We start from the raw sequence: 20030 nt of genomic DNA, 5'->3' as shown, positions 1-20030 counted from the left end.
AAAACAATCTTCCTGGTTCTAAATTTGTTTTTTTTACATGAAGTAGACTTTTCTGCCTACTGCATGTAAGTATGAACTTCCTGAAGAAACTTTATAAGCAAGCTCGCAGAATTTGTATGGGAACCATAACATTAGAATTCCATAGCTAATTTTTCTACCTTTTGGGGAAAAAAAAATAAAAATTAACACTAGCAAATGATAACTGGGGAGTAGAATAGCTAAATGTTATGGGATATTACATATCTGTACGCATCCTCATTAAACTATCAATGTAGAACTCGAGTGTCCCTCTCTATTATTTCCTTTAGAGTCTTTTCACTTACTACTAGAATGAAGGTATTAGAAAGGCCAAAGAGATACAATAATGCCCTTTCCTTTTGCCAGTCTTAGAGTTCCTTCCTCTCCCCCCCCCCCCCCCCCCCCCCCCCCCCCTCGAGATTTCCCTTTCAGTAACGTTTATTTCTAAGAATTTTAACATCAAGGACAATGTGGTACCCAGTTATTTGAGTGAGATAGACAAAGGGTAGGCTTCATGCACTGTTGCATATTAAGCAAAAGAGCAGGAATACTATTTTCCAAGTAGATAGAACTGAATTTAAACAAACTCTAATAGTTAACCAATTTCAGAGCAAATGAGATGTTACACATTGAAGCTGTTGTTGATGATGGTGCACTGTTTGTGATTGGATCTCTCTCAGTGCTTGCGATTGCTTTTAATGCAGTCTTAGAAACATTTTCAAGAATCGCTTTACCTGGCCCTAGCAGAGGAAAGAGGAATGAAAAGAAAGTCTGCAACATCAGAACAAGTCTTTCTGGAATTGAGTTCACTCTGAAACTTGGCTACTACATTTAACAGAACAGGATGAGCTCAACTGTTTTTTTTTTTGTTTGTTTTTTCTTTATGCAAATTATTTCTGTCAGGTAATAAGGTAAACAGAGAGAAAATGCTGAGACTGCAGCACAGACTGCAATACTGTCGGTAAGCTCTGCTTACCATCTCTGAATGAGATGCAATCTCCTTTCCTTTTTGTATTGATGAAAGCTAAGAGATGTTTTTGTGTTTCAGACCAAACAGGGAGATCTACACAACTTAAAATATTCTTAAAATGTGCTTCACCTCTTGTCAACCTCAAGAACATGTTTTTTTTGTTTGTTTTTTGCAAATGTTCCCTTGGTTACTCAGTGACTACCAGAGGTGATCTATTCAGCATTAGTCAAGGCTGTAGGAAGAACCCTCCAAAAGTATTTCGCACTCTGCCACCAACTTCCTTATTGTCTACAAGTGAACCACTTCAGGCATGGCTGCAGTGTACAGTCAAGTACAGCATGGAGATTCCAAGCTGATACATTTGCAAGGCATTACTTAAGAAGGAACAGAAAATCATGAGATCTGAAAGCAATCTGGCCACATCTGACACCACTGTGCCAGATCTTGTAAGTTCATTCTTATATCATTACAGTTTATTTGCTCAGAGGCTGTGCTGAGATTGTTCTGTTTCTGGTTCTGAAGCAACTATAAACACTATTACCCCAAGGTATGTTTCACACTTCACTGCACAGTGCAGACATGCCAATAGTCTACCTCAGCCTTGAAATCCTACCTGTAATCCTACCTGTAAAGTAGGGACAATGATTTGACCTATAAAATATAAAGATGTAGAAAGTAATGCATTTTGACAGTTTCCCTACAGTTCAGTATAGTGATGAGGGCCAGATGAATAATGCAGATGTTTGAGCATTGTTGCAAGACTGCAAAGAGTCCTTAAATTTGATTCCTCAGAGTCAGTGGATACTTTTGAAAACACCACTGACTTCGCCAAGTTCTAAGGTGATTGTAAGGCCAGTACTGATGTTAGGACCTGGAGGGCACTCAGAAACATTAACAGCCCTGAGCAGCCTCACTTGTGAAATTCTCCCTCCCCAATTCCTCCACAGTCAATAGGCTCAGGGGCTTCAGGCCTGGAAATTCAGTCCTTCTCTGATCTGTGCTGCAGAGATGCTGGTTCTCAGCATTAGCAGCCTCACATCACAGCACTATCTCATGCAGACTTTGTTGGGACCGCTCAGATGAGGCAAGGTCTCATTCTTTTGCCATGCCTGAAGTTGTTGCATAGTCCTGACTCAGCTCCTTCAGGTGTGTGTGTGGCAGGGAACTCCTTGGCTGCTCCTCTCCCACTCCTCTTCATGGGCTGCTAGCCTTTGTTGCTCCCTGACAACTAGAACTAGATTCAAGAAAGCCTGGCCCTCCTGCTTGACATTTTTATCAGAACACATCCTACTCTCTTCAAACATCACATGCAGCTACTGCAAGACTAGTCAGTTGGTTACTTCCACCCAGTTTCAACCAGTAGACTTATGCTGTTTCTCTGGACTCAGAATGGTTGAGAAACACGGTGGCACCAATGACACTGAAAGGCAAGACACAGAAAGCTTCAGTCACCCAAGTCTCGTTGGCACTGAATTAGAAATTACAGTTATTCATGTTCTCAACGTTATAAAAAGCCAGGGTTTTTCCTTCATGCAGCTAGAAAGGTGAGGAAATTGACAGTCTGACCACGTGGTAAAGAAGACAGAAACAGCCTCCAGCCCTTGGGGAAATTAATTCTTGGAGACTGAAAACCTCAAATTACCCAAAGGAGAATATTGTTTAGCATTGTACTGTGAATCACTAACAGGTAACTCTACCCCTAAATGTTTCTCTTAGATGCAATATATATCTCTTAATCATTTTCTGTTCATCATAAAACTACCAATGATAGCAGCTTGAAATCTCAGACTGAGACTGTCTAAATTTTTTTGCATTGCTCTTCAGACTTCTTTAAAACAGTGTTTGATTTTCTTTGGACTCAATCTGCCTGAATTCCAAATCAATCAAGAGGTAAAATTTTGTGTTCACGTATTTACTCTTTTAGTTACAGGCGGGGGAAGATGACTCCAGTGGGGAGTTGCAAAATTACATTTGTTTACTAACTTTTTACCCATACCACAGGTATGACTTCTCCTAGTGATTATTCCTCCTATTTTAGGAGAATCGCACCTGTCTGTGTGCACATAAATCTTAGCTAATTGGAAAATTTATGTCCAATGCAGATATTTGCATCTGTCTGCTTGTATAGAAACAGCTCCTTGACAGGTTCTACGAACTATCAGTCTGGGTCAAGTTAAACTGTAATAATTGCTTCACTGACTTTAAAAGGAACATACTCTGATGATGTTATTACTGCAGCAATTTGGTGTAAACCCATCACCATAAAATCCTGATTCCTACTGTTATATCTTTCTCTACATGTGCTCTCATCTGCTTTGTCACTAAAAATAGAATATTGCATATAGCTACTGCAAAGATAACTCTTAGCATGAAATATCTCTTTTTCTCCATCTGGTGTTTTAACTCAATTAAAAAATTAGAATGCGAGTGACTGATGTAGATATAATAATTAGACCTACTTTCCTCCTCTGAAAGGGCTCAGTTTGCAACAAAAGTGCATGCACTTTAAAAGTGTAATGAAGACATTAGCTAGATGATCCTTACCACATCTCTACATGGTAGCAATTTCTCTCTGCTTACTCATTTTTCACAGTAAGAGAGATACTTAATTTTTGTCATCTCATGGCCTCGCACAAGATGAGGATAAGTGATATCTTTTGTGGAGTGGCATGTTTATGCCTTGTAGCTTTGTGCTTTTCATGCTAAAGTTAAAGGCCAACTTTCTAGGATGGGGTCAGTGGCACTAAGATACAAAGTTGACTCAGAGACATGTAATATTCACAATTTCAAGAGTTCTCCATTGTTTCTGTATAGAGTTGTTTCTGCTGTATGTTGTTTCTCCTTTGGTATTCCCCTACTTACCTCTGTACTTCTTAAGTTACAGATCCCGGATTGCTTTAAAATGGAAAAGCCCTAAGCAGTGTTCAGAAATGTTCTCTCTCATGTTCTTTTCTGGAATGGTCATTGCGAGATTGCTGCCTTTGAAGAAGAGCTAGGTAAGACATCCTTCAAATGAGGAGACAACTTACTGAAGATTTGTAAGGCATATGCAACTTTGAACATATATAAAATAAGGAAGACAATTGCTTTGGGAAGACAATTGAAAAAGTAAGCTGGTATACCTTTAGTCCTTCTCAGAGGAGAACTTCTAGCTTGGCTTTTAGTTTCCCCTGAAACAATCCATCCTAGGATATCAACACAAAGGAGAATGAAAAAGAAAAAAAAGCTTTCCTTGTTCCTTTAATAAGCTACGTGCAGAAAACTGAAATACTGCCAGGGATGTGATTCACACTAGAACATCCTTTCAGCCTTCTCTGCAATGCTCCAGTCCTTGTCAATGTCTGGTTTCTCTGTCAGACAGATTTAGTGCAGTGAACTTAAAAGTCCTGGTGAAGAGACTAGACATAAACCTTCCGGTTTGTTGCACAATGGAATTACTCTGTTGTAAACGAGCAATGAATAAATGTACAAAAGAAAAACATCACTTTTTGTGGGTTCATATACTATACAATAAAAATATATAGTTCCCCAGTTATAAAATCAATCAAAGTTTTTCAGCCATCCCATATTTTTTACATGCCTTCACAACTGTGAGCAGCTGCGTCTACATATGTTCCTTGATTTTATGCCCACATTACAATGGCATCAAAGCACTCCTAACTGTGCAGGCACATTTTTTATCCACCCCCAGCCTTCTGCTGCTGGGACAGTAAATGCATTTGATGGAAGAGGAACAGGGGCATAAGGATAGTGTAGAGTTTGTGATACAAAGACTCTAATGGAAGTTGGGAGGAATAAATCATATTTCCTACCAAACTATGGCACAGTATCCTGTATTTAGCATTCAGTCAAACGTACTCAACTTGGCAGGTCTGTTTTATGAAAAGGCTTGTTTATCTTTCATGATGGAGTAAAATTTTATATAATTACTTTGGTACCAAGATCTTTTAAATTTATTTTCTATCAATGATGGCAACATTTCTCATAGGTGAAGTATAGAAGAATATGTAGTAACTGATCCTATTCAATTTGTCAACATCAATCTTCTAAGAGAACAGGGCATATGCCATGCTGTACCTGAAGCAAGTTTCTGAAAAAGGGAGGCTTTAATTTAGGAAAATAATTGAGTATTCATCTAATGTATTATACAAAAGCCAGCTACAATTTTGATCCAGTTGTAATTAATTCTTCACATGTTTTAAGATCTGTCATTTTTAGACTTTGGAGAAAATTCCCACATTAATACTTCTGGACAATTATAAGTACTAAACACAACTGGCTTTTCAGTCTGCATGATGAACTCCATTTGGAGTTGAAGGACTTTTCTGCTTGCATGCATGATGGCAAACTTCAGGCTTTGTCTACTCTTATTTTAAACAACTGATGTACTGAGGTTCTACAATCTCCTCCTGAAAATAGCCAGCCACAAACCAATAAACACCTTCGGTAGGAAATACTTCCCAAGTCCAGCCATAACCATAGCTCTCATTCATTGAGAAGGCCAAAGAAGAGAAGAGAAGTTTGTGTATCTTTAAGCATTAGATAAGGAGAAAACTTTTTTGCACTCTTAAAGTTCTTGTGTATCTCTGTACAGAGGGGCAGAAGCAAGAAGCGTATATTCCACGAACGAATATGCTCAGCCCACAACATTACTTGTGTGCATACAAACATGTTCTTCAAGTCAAACAAACAGCTTTTAGCAAGCTTATCTAGACATAAATGCAAATCATAAAATTATAGAATTGCTTGGTGCAGAAGAGTCCCCAAGAATCATCAAGTTCCAACATCCTTGCCACAGGCAGGGCCACCAATCTCCAGATCTGGTTCTAGACCAGTCTAGAATGAATTGGGGTAGCTTATATCTCACTAGAAACAAGTTAGCACAGAGCACTGACTGTAATTGAGCTGCTGTAAGCCAAGAAACCCCAGCATGAGTCCATCATGTTGGTTCTCTGAAGGAGTATATTTTTGTCTCTCAGCTGAATTCATCCACCCATTACAGAATCCATTTTTAAGGCATTAATGATGCATACACATTCAGATGTCTTTGCCAATCTTCACTGTGTGTTTATCATAAAAGGAGTTAGAAATAAAAGGAACTAAAGGAAGGAAAAGAAGTGGCAGTACAAGAATCCTATTTAAGTTACTGCTATCAAATCTCATCTCACAAGCTAAATAGTACAGTAATTAGGCAGTATTTACAATGCAATAAAGATAAAGCTAATTACTAGCAATGTGAACTAGATGAGGCTCTTTCTCAGGGAAAGTATTTAAGGATCAGCCCAAAGCAGTAAATCCTTCAACAACCTCATTTGTCAATTATCTTCATAATCTTATTTCTTATAATGATTATCTAACTTATTACTACCAAACAGGACAAATCAGGAGGTAAAACAACTAAGGCAGTCAAGTGAGCTGGAGTTTGTCAGCCAACCTGTATGCAGGATTCAGGTGAGCAAGAAGATGCCATGGCAGTTGATACCAGGGGCAGAAAATCTCAGAAGAAAAAGGCTGCTGTTTATGGGGCTGCATATTGGACAGGACTGTGAGTAGTTATTATGCATTAAAAATTCATGGAGTTCTTTTCCTCAGAAGGTCTACCTACTAAATATCATGGATTTTCCAGCCACATTTAAATATTTTAAAGGCTTTCAGAAGAGACTGATAAGCTAGATGATTCTACTAAGCCAACTGATAGAAACTAGCTTAAATATATAATCACTTGTTCTAAAATTAAACATGGAACATTTTTTTTTAAAAGCCACACCAATTACAGTCAGAGTTTACAGGTTGTAATGTTATAACATGATGGAAAGTACAGCAATGATAGCAGGTGACAAAGCCTTTGGCTGAAGAAATGAGGACAAGGCCAAACACAGCAGCCATGGATGCAGAGACAGAGGAAAAAAATTTGCTTACCTTTGGAAGGCTTCAGGTATGCAGGAATCTCTGTCCAGCAAGACACCTTTGTCTCTACTGCCAACTCTTACATGAGGTCTGTGAAGGGGTAGATCCTGGCTTCACCTGTTCTGGTCACTCAGGTGTACTTCATGCACCTGAGCTCCCCTGGACTGGCCATGCCTTCCCACCAGGTGCTCAATCACTGGTTCAGGCTGTGACTTAGCTTTTCTGCTATACAGGTGTTTCTGTGCTCTCCAGAGCAGCCTTTGGCTGTGAGCAAGGAATAATCTTGTGGTATGCTGATTTTTCTGGTATACTGGATTCTCAAAAGTAATTAAACAAGTTTCTTAATGATATCTTCTTAAATTAACCAGACACAGGTAAAATCAAAGATCACCACACAGTTAATTTGATTAAGTAGCAGAAAATAATGGGAAGGAATGGCCAGTGTTGCCAGTGGAAGGAGGTCAACCAATAAAGTCTTTGTCACGCCTTACATTCTTCAGCATGAATCTACCTTGAGAGAAGGCAAGTTCTGCTTCAGAAAGCTTTTGACTCTGTATTGTGCAATACAGAGTTGCCTGACCCAAATCTAACAACTAAATTGTAGATAGAGAATATTACAGTCCCATACAAATGTTAGCTTCAATTCTGAAAGTAGTTTAAGTGCATAAATGTAGTACTGCAAGTAGACCAAGCAGTTCTGCTTTTCAACTGAATATTACTTGTCAAAGTGCATTGCCATGGCATTCTATATAGCTGTAGATGGTGGTCTCTGCTGGCCACAGAATTCCTGTACAAATTTCCTCTACGTGTGACTCAGACACGACCTGGGAGAAGACAAGGCAAAGGAAACTTAAGACCCACAAATCTGAAGTTATATTTAAATCTCTGCAAAATTTTAAAATGAAAAAGGAAACATGGAGCAGCTTAGGAAAAGGACTAGAAAGTATCCAAGAAATACCTCTGATAACTAGGTTTTGATTCATAGACATCAATCTCCTGAGCAAACCATGGACCTTATCAGTAACTGCCCCTCCACCCCAGGCATGGGCTGTAGCTGTCAGTCACACACCTGAGGAAAGCTTGCTGGTGGCAAAAAAAAAGCCTGCAAATGAGAGCTTGAGTGAGACCTACTGGCCAGAGATGGCAGTTGGCTAGTGCCTGAAGAAGAGGTAAGAGTGGAAAAAGAAATTGAATTAAAATCATTTTTAGCAGTCTTGAAATGGAATGACTGAATCTTTTCCTGAGCTGTGAATACATACTGAGACAATAAAATATGTTTTCTAGGGATGATATAGCAGAAATGAATTACCAGCAGTGATGGCTGTTTCATTTTTTCCCACTTTCTCAGCCCTGTAACATTATTACCCTTTTGCACTGTCAGATATTAAAATTATATTAATGATCAGGAACTCTATTAAACTGTCTGAAAATGAAATAATATGATAGTGCATTTGAAGGTTACAGACAGCCCTTGGGTGTAATTCACTAAGCTCTAATCTACCTGCTTGGTACTCTACCAGATGAAGCAGGAAGCTTTGTTTTTGGGACACAAATTACTAGTAAGATATACACTCCTCCATCCCCAAACATACACCAAGCAATACTCTTAACAAGTTGACAACTGGAATAAGGCAGTCATCCAATAACAAACCAGCCTAACAGACAGTTTTCTTCACTGCATCATCACTGGCTTCCTTAGTATAGCTATGAGGAAAAGTACATTGCCTCTATTACAAGCAAAGACTCTCAGCAAGAATCAGAGATACAGCCCTTTGACACAGTCAAATAGTTACAAGGAGTACCCTAGGTGACTCTGATTTCAGTGGTGACAGAATCCCTTGACAAAGGAATTCTTCTACCAGTGGGAACAAGACTAGCAGCCATTTCTCACTCTTCGTTCCATAGAAGATATTTCTTTGTCCCTTCTTAGGACATCTTATGCTTTTTATGCTTAATCTTTTCTAAAGCACAAGCGAAGCCTTAATCCAGAGTCAAAAGAAATTATTGCTCAAATCAGGCTCTCTTGGAAAGGCTGAACTGTGATAGGTGTGTCATAAATCATATAGAAAGGTGGGGCTCAAATCCTTTCTGAAATTTTATTATCTAATTTTGTCATCTCTGAAATGAAGAATGTCTTATCTGACAGGCAATAAAATGAAGGAAACCCTATAAAAGGGTGTTCATAATGTAACTGATTAAAGTGTTTTTCCAGAGTTCAAGTTTGTGTTAAAAGGGATAATTCATTTGGTATTTGGTTGGGAGGGCATAATAGAAGGAGAAAGTAGGGAAGGAAGAAAACTACTGTAATATTTGCTGAGAAATATCTTTAGGTTTTCTGTGCTCCTACTTCTTCAATCAACAAAAACCTTCGTTCTACTTTCAGACCCTTATTAGGTCTCAGTGTTGCACAAGATCACAATTCTCACAAATGATAACTGTAGATTAGCTTAGATAATTATGTGATGCTTTCAAAATAACAGTTAAAGTGACAGGAATACTCATTATCATCTTATTTTTATAATGGAGGTATAAATATTTGAAATCCTTTGCTCTGCAATGAATTCAACACCAGAGGAAGGACAGGATGCATGAGGTTTACTGCAGAGAGAAAGGGAACTACTGAGAGAAAAGAAACTTTTATATAAATTGTCAGGACTCTCCCTATAATGGATATATACATATATTGGCAAGAATGATTTCCATGCATGTTATGCTACATACAGTGCACTTATTTGATGTAAATAATCTAGACAAAAGAACATCAACTGTCAAGATTACTTCCAATTGATAAGTCAATGAATGTAATGTAGGAACATTTGAGAACAAAACTGAGAGTCTGGTACTTGAGTAAAATGACTTAGTGTATAATGTGATAATTCCTTGTGTGGAAAAATAACATTTTAATTTCACTTTCCCTTGTTGTTCAGAGTGTCATTTGGAGATCTATTTATTCAGCTAAGGTATTCAGCTAATCAGACAAACTCTGCTATAGACAGTATTCAGGCTTCTCTGCATGTGTATTAATATTATTGGCAGTATTGGTACTATATTTTAATTCTATTTACTGGGAGTATTAGTACTATATTTTAATTCTATATATTTTTCTGAGTGAAAGATGGCAGAAAAAAGCTTTTTCAGACTTAAGTGCTACTAGCATCTCCTATGATTGTCAAACCCATCAGTTTTATCAACAATCACTGCCAACTTCCCCAGTTCTCCAGTATAATAGGCTCACATTGGCTAGCAAAAGTGCAGAAAATTCCAGCAACATACTGTACAAAGTCCTTGATTATTATACAGTTGCTATGGTGAACTTTGCCACCCTCTAATCTAGTCTGTCTTTCCTTAAAAAAAAAGAAAATGTGTTTCAATTCTACCCCCCCCCCCCAAACAAACAAACAAACAAACAAACCCAAAACTGCCTTTCACACCATGGGTTACTTCTGTAAATCTGGAGAAAATGTAAGACAGTTACATATCCTCTGCCAGTAAGAGATTTTAGAATTATGGAGGTGCTACACAGAGATATAGCTTAATATTGTAAAAAAATGCAATTTTTCACATTAATGGGGAAGCAGGCATTTCATTACATGCCATACATGGCAGTTAACCAATGGTAATGACATGGAAAGTTAATATCATAAGGGTCTCCATTGTTCTGTCCTCTCCAAAAAACTTTAAAATCTCTCTGAGATGGAATACAGTGCTTGACAGTTGTGAAATACATTTGCTATCAGTTGGTAACCTCAAAATACTTCTAAAAAATAATCATCCTTCTGAGTAAAGTTTGTATTTTCTAGTTCAAAATGACTGTTTAAAATCCAGATTCTTTAGAACAATTAGAATGGAAAAAACATTACGGTGCTTTTCTCTTCCTTGAATATAATTGAACTAAATCCTGAACTAAATCCTGAACTAAATACTTCAGATTTTATTTGAGCCTTAATTAGGATAAACATCCACTAAATTCTGTGAGAGATTAAAAACAGTTCAGAAAATATTATCTAATTGCATCTGTACAGCCAATAGATAACCTCATAACTATTTGTAATAGATGTAAGAGATATCAGCCTGCGTGTCTGATTTCTACTTCACCTGCTGTGGTAAGCCATGCATCAGCTAAATATGAAAATTATTATTAATATATTAAACAATTCATAGATATAAATAAAACACTCAAACTCATGAAGAAACCATTTGTATTACAGCAGCATTTGTATATTGGCTTTAGGGACAATTTGCCCATCTGGGAAGGGTGATAACAATTCACATCCTTAGGACAGGTGGAGAATTTTGGTAATCAGTCACCTTTGGATGAAAATCTGACACTGAGTGCATACTTCCTAGCGTGGATTAGAGTCTTGTGAGGGAGCTGCTTACACATCAGAGAGAGGTTTCATGCAACAGTGCACAGATCTCAAGCACGTTAATCTCACACTGCCACCTGCAAACCAACAGCCAGGAGGTTGGTGCAATAACAGTGTGGTGCATACAGGAAGAAAAAGCATCATATACTGAATCTGACCTTAACTAATAGCGATCTGCCATCTTTCTGAAAGAGACATATCTCTTCTGCCTTTGAGATGATGGTGCATTGCCATTTTCTGCAATGATCAGAACAATTGCACTGGCTAATGTATACTCTCTCAAAGTCTCTGGTACATTCAAGATTGTTTTTCCTTATCCAGAACAGTTAATGAACAGACAACACATAGCTGCTGCACTGCACCCTTCAGTAGCTGCTTTTCTACAGTTCAGCAATGATCTCAACAGCCATTCTTTTTTCTACTTATTCTTTACTTTCAACATACGTGACCATGCAACAGAGAAAAATTTGATCAGTGTCAGATGCCTGTTTTCCCTACACCAAAAGTCTCAACAGTTTTTCCCACTTTCCCACATTTTTTTCAAATAATTTTGTTTTTACAAAATACTTTGTCTTACTGACATGAAATTAAAAAAAAAAAAACAAAACACCAACTTAAAGCTCTTGTTTCTTTATTAGTCCACTTCAGAGACAGGATTGGGGCTCTGCTGCATAATTTGAGATTCAATCCAAGTATTCAGAAGGCTAGGGCTTTGCCATAAAGACCACGCCAAATGTAAATGGCATTTCATTTCCCTGAAATAAAATCTGCAAGCAGGAGTTGTGTCAAATATATATTGCTGTGTTTTCGTCATGTTAACAGTAAGACAGTGTTAACACAGCATGATGGGAAAAAAAAACAAAATTGCCATTTTCTTTGTCCTGTACATGCTTTGGAAAGAAACACTGCATGAAGAGAGGCCTAAATAAAGTAATGCTTTCCCACTGTCCTGAATCTGCAGTATTTTTTAAACATCAAAGAAGTGATAGCAAAAAAGAAGATACAATTATTGCTGCTTCCTCCCAGTCAGTATGCTTGCTCCTTTTCAGCAGTATGTTTCTCTAGTTGGGATCCAGGCGGTGATCTGAATAGAATAAGGTGCTATCAGCTTGGCTGTTTTAGCCTTTTTCTGCCTAGAAGCCATGCATAGTTCATCCCAGCAGGAGATTGCACCTCAGAGATTTTGCAGGTGACACCTGCAAAAAGGCTAAAAACTCAAATGAAACCAGACATGCTGCAGATTCTCCTCTTTTTCTTTGAAAAGTATTCAGGGAGGCATTCACAGCTTTGATTGCCATTTTGCATCAGCGCACTCATCGTGGCGTCACACGACCTGTAACATCTGTTCCTTCACCGACTAGACTATTTCTTAATGATAAATTAAAAACAATTCTAATTAAACACTATAATGGAGCTATCAATCTGTGTTACTGAGGCAGAACAAGGATGTAATTAGTTATTGATACAAAAAGATTTGCTTAAACTAGTTTGGTTTCCTATTAGCCACCAGAAGCATGTTTATACAGAACTTGAAAAAACATACTGCTGTATCTCTCTTTTAGGCTAAAGATACACATGGGAGCAGATTATTGTAACGTTCCAAGTCATTTGTTTCACATTTTTCCCTATTTGAGATAATATTTGCACATTTAGTAGTGATATTCTTTCTTTTGACTGACCTTACTTTCACCATTCAGATCATCTTTTAACATATACTATATTCACTTCACTGTATAAGCAGCCTTTTCTATAATTATTTTAAAAGATGAAGGAGAAATCTATAATTCAGCATTTACCAATCACTCTTTCCACTATTACCAGAGAAAATCCTGTTTTAAATCCAAAGAAAATCCAGATTAAACAGGAGAATGTGGAGGAAGAACAATGACAGCACATGAAATGTAAGAGAAGGTAGGAAGATTTGTCTGAGTAGGAAATGACAAACATCCGGTGCAGTTGGGAGTTGAAATGGAGTCCATGTATTCTTAGTAAAGCTGTGACAAGTTTGAAATAATCAAACTCAGAGGTCTTATTAAAAAGCTGCAGAAATATTTTTAAATGAGCTAGTATTACTAACCAATGACATTATTTCACTGTCATGACATGGTCCTATATATAATTTTCTTCAGTATTTGCTCTATAGCTTTCTATGATCTTATGGTCAGACCAGTTCCTGTAGTTACCCACATAGCTTACCCACAGTATTTTGCCTGGATTCTGTCTTAAACAAGAAGTATTATGTGTACTCCCAGGCCACTGTACCAGTTCTGAAATTATAAATGTCACAAAACTGCCAAACCTGTACCATTTTTAAATGTGCACCTTCTTCATGCATCTACGGCACTCACATAGATTAGACTGTTTATCAAGGCAACAGGTAGAGATATTCTCCCAAAACTATACTTTGCATAGTTCATAATCTCTGCTGTAGTGTGTCTTTGCAATAAGTTCTGCTTCCAAAGCAGTAGAAATCTGTTCTAATGGAAGATGTAGACATTGCAGTAGTGTAATATTTTCATCTGAGTTACTCTAAGTTTTTTTCAATCAATTTTTTTTTCTGCAATTTTATCAAATAACTAAATAAAATATGAGAGTAAACTTGCTGTATTTTGTCTTTCAGTAAATAATAAAAACAGTCATAAAGATGATTTATAATAATAATAATAATAATTCTGTGTTTTGAGGTTTTTGCTTGACTATTTTTATGTGGATTTTATGCAACCTTCAATTTGCCAAGTTGACCATAAGGAGTCTAATAAAAATTTGGACGTTTAGAAAATAACATATAAAATTACTTTGGAATAAATGGGGGAAATGGTTTGTAAAATGTAGACAGATTGGATTGTTTTGTTCCAATTTACAGCTCACCTCTGCTGAGATGAACATTGTTCCTTGAAGGAACGTGTCCTTGAAGGAAAGGAGAAATATCTCACACCACTATTGTATGGAGTTGTTTAATCTGCTATCAGAGATCAATTCCCTTTTCTTGAATACAACATAGAAGGCTATTAAAAAACATCTCTTCCATCAACCTAAATTTATTCAGTGAAGTCCAAACCAAGCTATTTTCCTCATATTTCTCTCTGTCAACCTGAAGGAGAATTCTAACTAATATGTGCAATCATTTCAGTTCCAATCTGAATTTTAGGCACAGAGTCTTAGCTGTAATATATGTACAGGAAGCCAGGGACTGCATCATACTAAATTTGTGGTGTGGTGAAATTACCAGCCTGTTTGCAGGTATTCATCTATAAAGTTGTCAGATGGCGACAACCCTGGCCACAGATAACATGGACCTAATTAAAAGTGAATAATAATAATTAAAAAAATCCATCTACCAAGCTGTCATTACCTTTTTTTTTTTTTAAATCAATTCCTCTGCACAATATCCTGTTTAATATAGAAGCCTTCCACTCTATGGAAATAACTGCTAATACGTTAAAAAAACATGGACAACTATGTCCTTGATACAAGGCTAACAAAGAACCTGCTTTAATGTATTTTCCACTTTGTTTTGGATTCCTCTCCCTTCAATGAAGTTTAACTGACTAAACATAAAAAAAATTGCACAGGAAAATGTCTATATGCAGTTTAGATTGAAATGAACATTTATAGATGTACTGCTTTTTTTTTTTTTAATTTAGCTCTATGAAGTTCATTTTCATTTCTTTTCAGCTCTATTTTCAAGAGCAAAAAGAAAATTTAACACAGGTAATTTTACTCTGTCATAGCTTAAATCCTTAGGCTGTGATAAGAAGCGCTAAAGAATAACCAACCAGCTAATGTGTCTGGGATATCATTTGTTTTATTCATAGAGAATATATTTGTGCAATAAAAACTGTAGTTTTCCCCTGCCTATTAGAGGGTAGTTAGTAGAACATAACTGTCTTTCATATTCACTGTGCAAACAGAACCTAAGGTTCTTTCTTTTTGTTCAGTTGCCAGGTATCATTTGCTATATGGTTCCTTTCAAATTTACAATTGGACTTAAAGTCAAGAAAATAAGGGACCATCACCATAGGGCAGGGTTCTTGAAAGTTTAAGGAATGCTAACCGGGTTGGAAGATGAGATTTACATGCTGATCCAAATTTAACATGGGGGGGAAGGAAAGGTCAAAAATGACACTGCATTTGTTTTGCAGCAAACCCTTCCATGAGCAGACAAGGATTTAAATAGTTAAAGTAAAAGGTTTCCTCATTTGTTAAAGACTGATGATGTTCTTTTGTACTCATTCTTATTTACATAATCCAGTTACATTCTCATATGCTTTACTGCACTTTTAAGAAATGTTGATTTTGTCATTTCAGGCTCTTCCTGCACCTACTATCATTATTTTGCATGGAGATAAATTCTGTTTCTTCATTCAATTCTCTGAGGTACTGCCACCAAGTACACCACCACTCTGAGAAACTTCTTAATCTTCATTTTTTCTTTAATGTGCCTCCAGTGGTGATGTTATACCTAACATTTCTGTTTGTTTTCTTCTTAAAGACTATTATTTTCTCTAAAAAAATTCCAGAGACTGCAACTTCTATCAGTTCATAGACAGTCTCATTCATATTGCCTTTAGTCTTCATATTCTCAGAGTTTCCCTGTTCAGCATAATCCAATCAAAGAAACCATCAGGATCAGGATAGATCTGACGTAGAAAGAAGCCTTCAGGATAGACTAGGATGTAGAATATTTTTTTTTCCTCAACAGATGAGTAATTGGAGTTAGTCATTACTACCAAATCCTATGGTCTGAATAATTGCTAGTTGCTTTTATCCTTATCAATCTATACTACCCTTAAATTCTCCTGTAATATTTTTCACTATATATGGTCTATATTGTATTCAAAACTTGACTGGGCAAGGCCCTGATCTACCTGATCTAAACTGATCATGCTCTGAGGGAGAGGTCAAACCAGATGATAAATTACCCCATCATGCTGTGATTTGTCAATATGCTGAATTCTTGTAGGATGGACCTCCACATCCAGATGTCAGATGAAATGTTGGCATCCACGATAATATAAGAAACTTTCCTCTTTCTCCAATCGGAATTTAGAATACCCTTTTGAATTCTAAATTGCAACTGTATGAATCCATGTACCAAATCTCTGCAATACCAATCAAGTCACCTTTTTCATGTATTAAGAATTCTTGATGTTTTTTCCTTCCCCTCCCCTCCCCTCCCCTCCCCTCCCCTCCCCTCCCCTCCCCTCCCCTCCCCTCCCCTCTCTTTCCTTTCTTCCATTAGTACATGTATACATGTATAGTATTTAGAAGAATGGCCCAGCATTCATTTTAGGCATTACTTAATGATCCTTCTGGGTCCCTTCTAACTCAGAATATTCTTCAATTCATTTGCAATACACATCTTACACAATTTGAATTCATAGACTCAACAGTCTTGTTGTAGAGATAAACAGGCACTTGTAGGGAGCAGCTATACGGTCTGTTTTGTTATGAGATAAATCACATTCCAGAAGTGCTAGTCTCCATTAGATTCATTTTTTTTTTCCACAGATAAAGGTAACCTAAAGTACCAGGCCCACATATACGTGAAAATCTAGACAAAATAAATCCTGTATAGGAAGATATAAGTACAAACTCCAGATATGATTTAAGTTTAAGATGCAATATGAATCTTCATTTTCTAGGCTGTCTGAACCTAAAGCATATTAATCACCAACCACCCAAACAGGAATTCAAGTTAGTATCTGTGAAATCATCTTGCTTTCAGGAACTTCCTCCAATTCTGAGCAAATATTTAGTGAATTACATGCCTGATACCCTATGCTGCCCCACATTATATCATAGTATGGTAACACTTTAGTCTCACTTTGAACCTGAGCAAATATACACTGCAGGACAAGAGTAAATTAACTTTTTATCAGTTTTCCTCCTGTCTGTTTGTCCTTCAGGTACTCTACTATACTAATAAGAATGGATTACTGAAAGAAAATCTGCTGCTATTCATCACTTTGAGCTGATAATATTGACTTGAGTATCAACAATGGAAGGGTAGAAGTGCGTTTGTTGTAGTGAAGGAACAGTACAGGTGATGAGTACAAAATCTGCTTCCAGAATGATTGGGAGCGACCGTCGGATGTCACCTTGTCCAGCCCTCCTGCTCAAGCAGCAACACTTAGAGCTGGTTACCCAGTACTTTGCCCAGGCAGTTTCTTAACATCTCCAGAGATGAAGATTTCACTACTTTTCTGGGTAATTTGTTCCAGTGCTCAACCATTTCAAGGCAAAAAAATCCTGATACTCGGAAAAACACCTTCTGTGCTTCCATTTATGTCCATGGCCTCATGACTTCTCACGGGGCACCACTAAAAAGAGCCTGTCTGTCTTCTTTACTTGCTTCCTTCAAGTACTAGCATACACTGACTCATTACCCCGAGTCTTCTCTAGACTGAACAGTCCCAAATCTCTCAGCCTTTCCTTGAAGACACATTCTATTTTCTCCACCTTTGTGGCCCTGCACTGGACTATCTCCAGTAGCTTCATGCCTGTCTTGATGTGAGGAGCTCAGTGTTCCAGGTATGTCTTCACCAGTGCAGAGAGAGGAAGGATTACCTCCCTCCATCTTTAAGCAGCAATCCTCCTACTATATCTCAGGGTATCATTAGCTTTATTTGCTGCAAGGGCACACTACCTGTTCATGTTTAACACGATGCACATCAGGACTTCTAGTTCTTTTTTTCACAGCTGATTTCCAGGTGGGTAACCTCCAGCATTTGTTGATGTATGGGTTTGTTCCTTGGCAAGCCAGACTTCGCACTTCCTATTGTTTAACTTCATCAGTTTCTTGACAGCTCATTTCTCCAGCCTGTTGAGGTTCCTCTGAATGGCAGCACGAGCCTCCAGCATATCAGCCATTCCTCCCCCTCCTTGTAGAAGTTCCAAATCTTTGCCATCTCTCTCAGTGCAAAGAGAGGAATTAGGATAGTTTCTAGCTGAGGCTTTACAGATGTTCTTGGATAGGAAACTGTTTCCAGAACAGTCACATCACCATTGAAATTTAACTTAGGAGAAACTCAGGCAACCTAAACCTGTCTCACCATAAACTCTTCACACAGTAGATGTCAACACAGCCACAAACACTAGTAATTTTTCTGTAAAATAGCGTAGACGAGATGCACCGTAGAGAAGTCAGTGGGTAAGCTAAGGTCTTTTACTTTCAGTATGATTATTCATTTTTAAAATTTTTCTTGAAAGTAATAAGAACACGATAAGCAGTTACTTTAACTCTCTTAGGAGACGTATCCTTCTCAACTATGTACGCTGAATTTAAATGTACATGTGCTATGCATATATTAACTTTGACAAGCATCATTCATATTGACAGTGTCTGTAAAATTAAACTACAAAGTCATACTGAAACCACATATTTCCAAATGAAGAGCGATAGCTTGAATTTTGATACTATTTCTTGAGTGAAAAGTATAAATGATGCAGAGGCCAAGGAATTTTTTAGCCATCCAGAAGTGACTGGAAGAACACCAGAGGCATTTATTTGCGTTTCACCTAAAAATTCCATTTTAGCCAGATTACTCATCAAGCATGGAGATTTTATTTGAGGGGAAGTGGCTGGAACTCATATTTTACAAGTATTTTCATTTCCAAGGGCACATGCTTACTAGCCATGCAATTATCCATGAGTAATGTGGTTCTACTAAAATGCTTCATATCAGATTTTTTGTATACTGTAAGAAATATGTGGTGCTACTGGCTTAAGGCCTACAAGATTATCTCCATACAGGTGTTCATAAGCCAGTGCATACCACTTACCAGAACTTCTGGATGGAGATTTCAGAGCCTTAAAATGCAAGAAAAACTTCAAGTATTATTGCCATTAGGCAACTACATATTTTAGTCTAAATTCTCTCACCTTCACCTTCTGTTTATTCAACTGTGCCTGAGGACTCATTTATACTTTATTTTGTAGAATTTGAAAAGAGAAAGCAACTACAGCTGTAGGTTTAGAGCAACTTCATACTAACACACACTGAAATGTATGCTTCTTCCATTAACTGCACTTGATACATTTTTATTATTTAAATACTTCTAATAAAGATTTCTTAGATGACAACTAATCGATCAGTTTCCAGAAGTAAATCTCATGAGAGTAAAGAACTAATGTCCTGTTGGTTGTTTTTCTTTGGCATGCAGTAGTCAGAGGCAATCCTCTGTATTAGCTCAAAAGCAAAAAGAAACATTTCTTCTAGCCCTGCATTCCAGTTCATCCATATGGGTCAAACACTTGTCAACTTGCAAAAGCCGTGGGAAATTTTCACCACTTTCTTTGACCTCTGAGGCAAAATTTGCATTGTTGAAACTGGAGGAAAAATATATTGTTTGATTCAGGCATACTACTACAGCAGGATGAATCACAAAATGGAATCACAAGATAAATGTGAAAGCTTACTCCACTGCTATTCATTGGGTAAGATTATATGTTATGCACTTAACCATTCAGACAAATTGCATTTTGCTAGCAGTAGGTTCGTACATGCTGGAGCATTATTAATTTATATGCAAATGATAATCCAAAGACTTCTCTCAGGTTTTGTGCCATTGATTGCCATTCGTTATCGGTTCCACCAAAACCTACAATAAATAAATATTCAGGAGGGAAATGCCTTTAAACTGATAGGAAAGCAGGAATTCTCATGCGTTAGTAAATTGTTGAATGCGTGGATATACCACAAGAAGAAACAGAAATACCTACCTAATCCCCCCCAAACCCTTAAATGAGGTCTGTGTATGGGTGG

General features: G+C 37.3%; 1 long non-coding RNA gene across 1 annotated transcript; it reads right to left on the bottom strand.

Moving 5' to 3' along the window:
* Window positions 1–446: 446 nt before the first annotated feature.
* On the bottom strand, window positions 447–6959 carry LOC125694737 (uncharacterized). The gene is made up of 3 exons (XR_007377688.1): window positions 6908–6959; window positions 4111–4173; window positions 447–2408 (listed from the first exon to the last, which is right to left on the bottom strand). It is a non-coding gene; the product is annotated as an uncharacterized LOC125694737 (long non-coding RNA).
* Between the last annotated feature and the right edge of the window lie 13071 nt (window positions 6960–20030).

This window comes from Lagopus muta, chromosome 6, assembly GCF_023343835.1.
Source record: "Lagopus muta isolate bLagMut1 chromosome 6, bLagMut1 primary, whole genome shotgun sequence".
In the NCBI taxonomy this organism is placed as follows: Eukaryota; Metazoa; Chordata; class Aves; order Galliformes; family Phasianidae; genus Lagopus; species Lagopus muta.
Note: the sequence above shows the minus strand (reverse complement) of the source record. Positions and strands in the feature narration are given on the sequence as shown.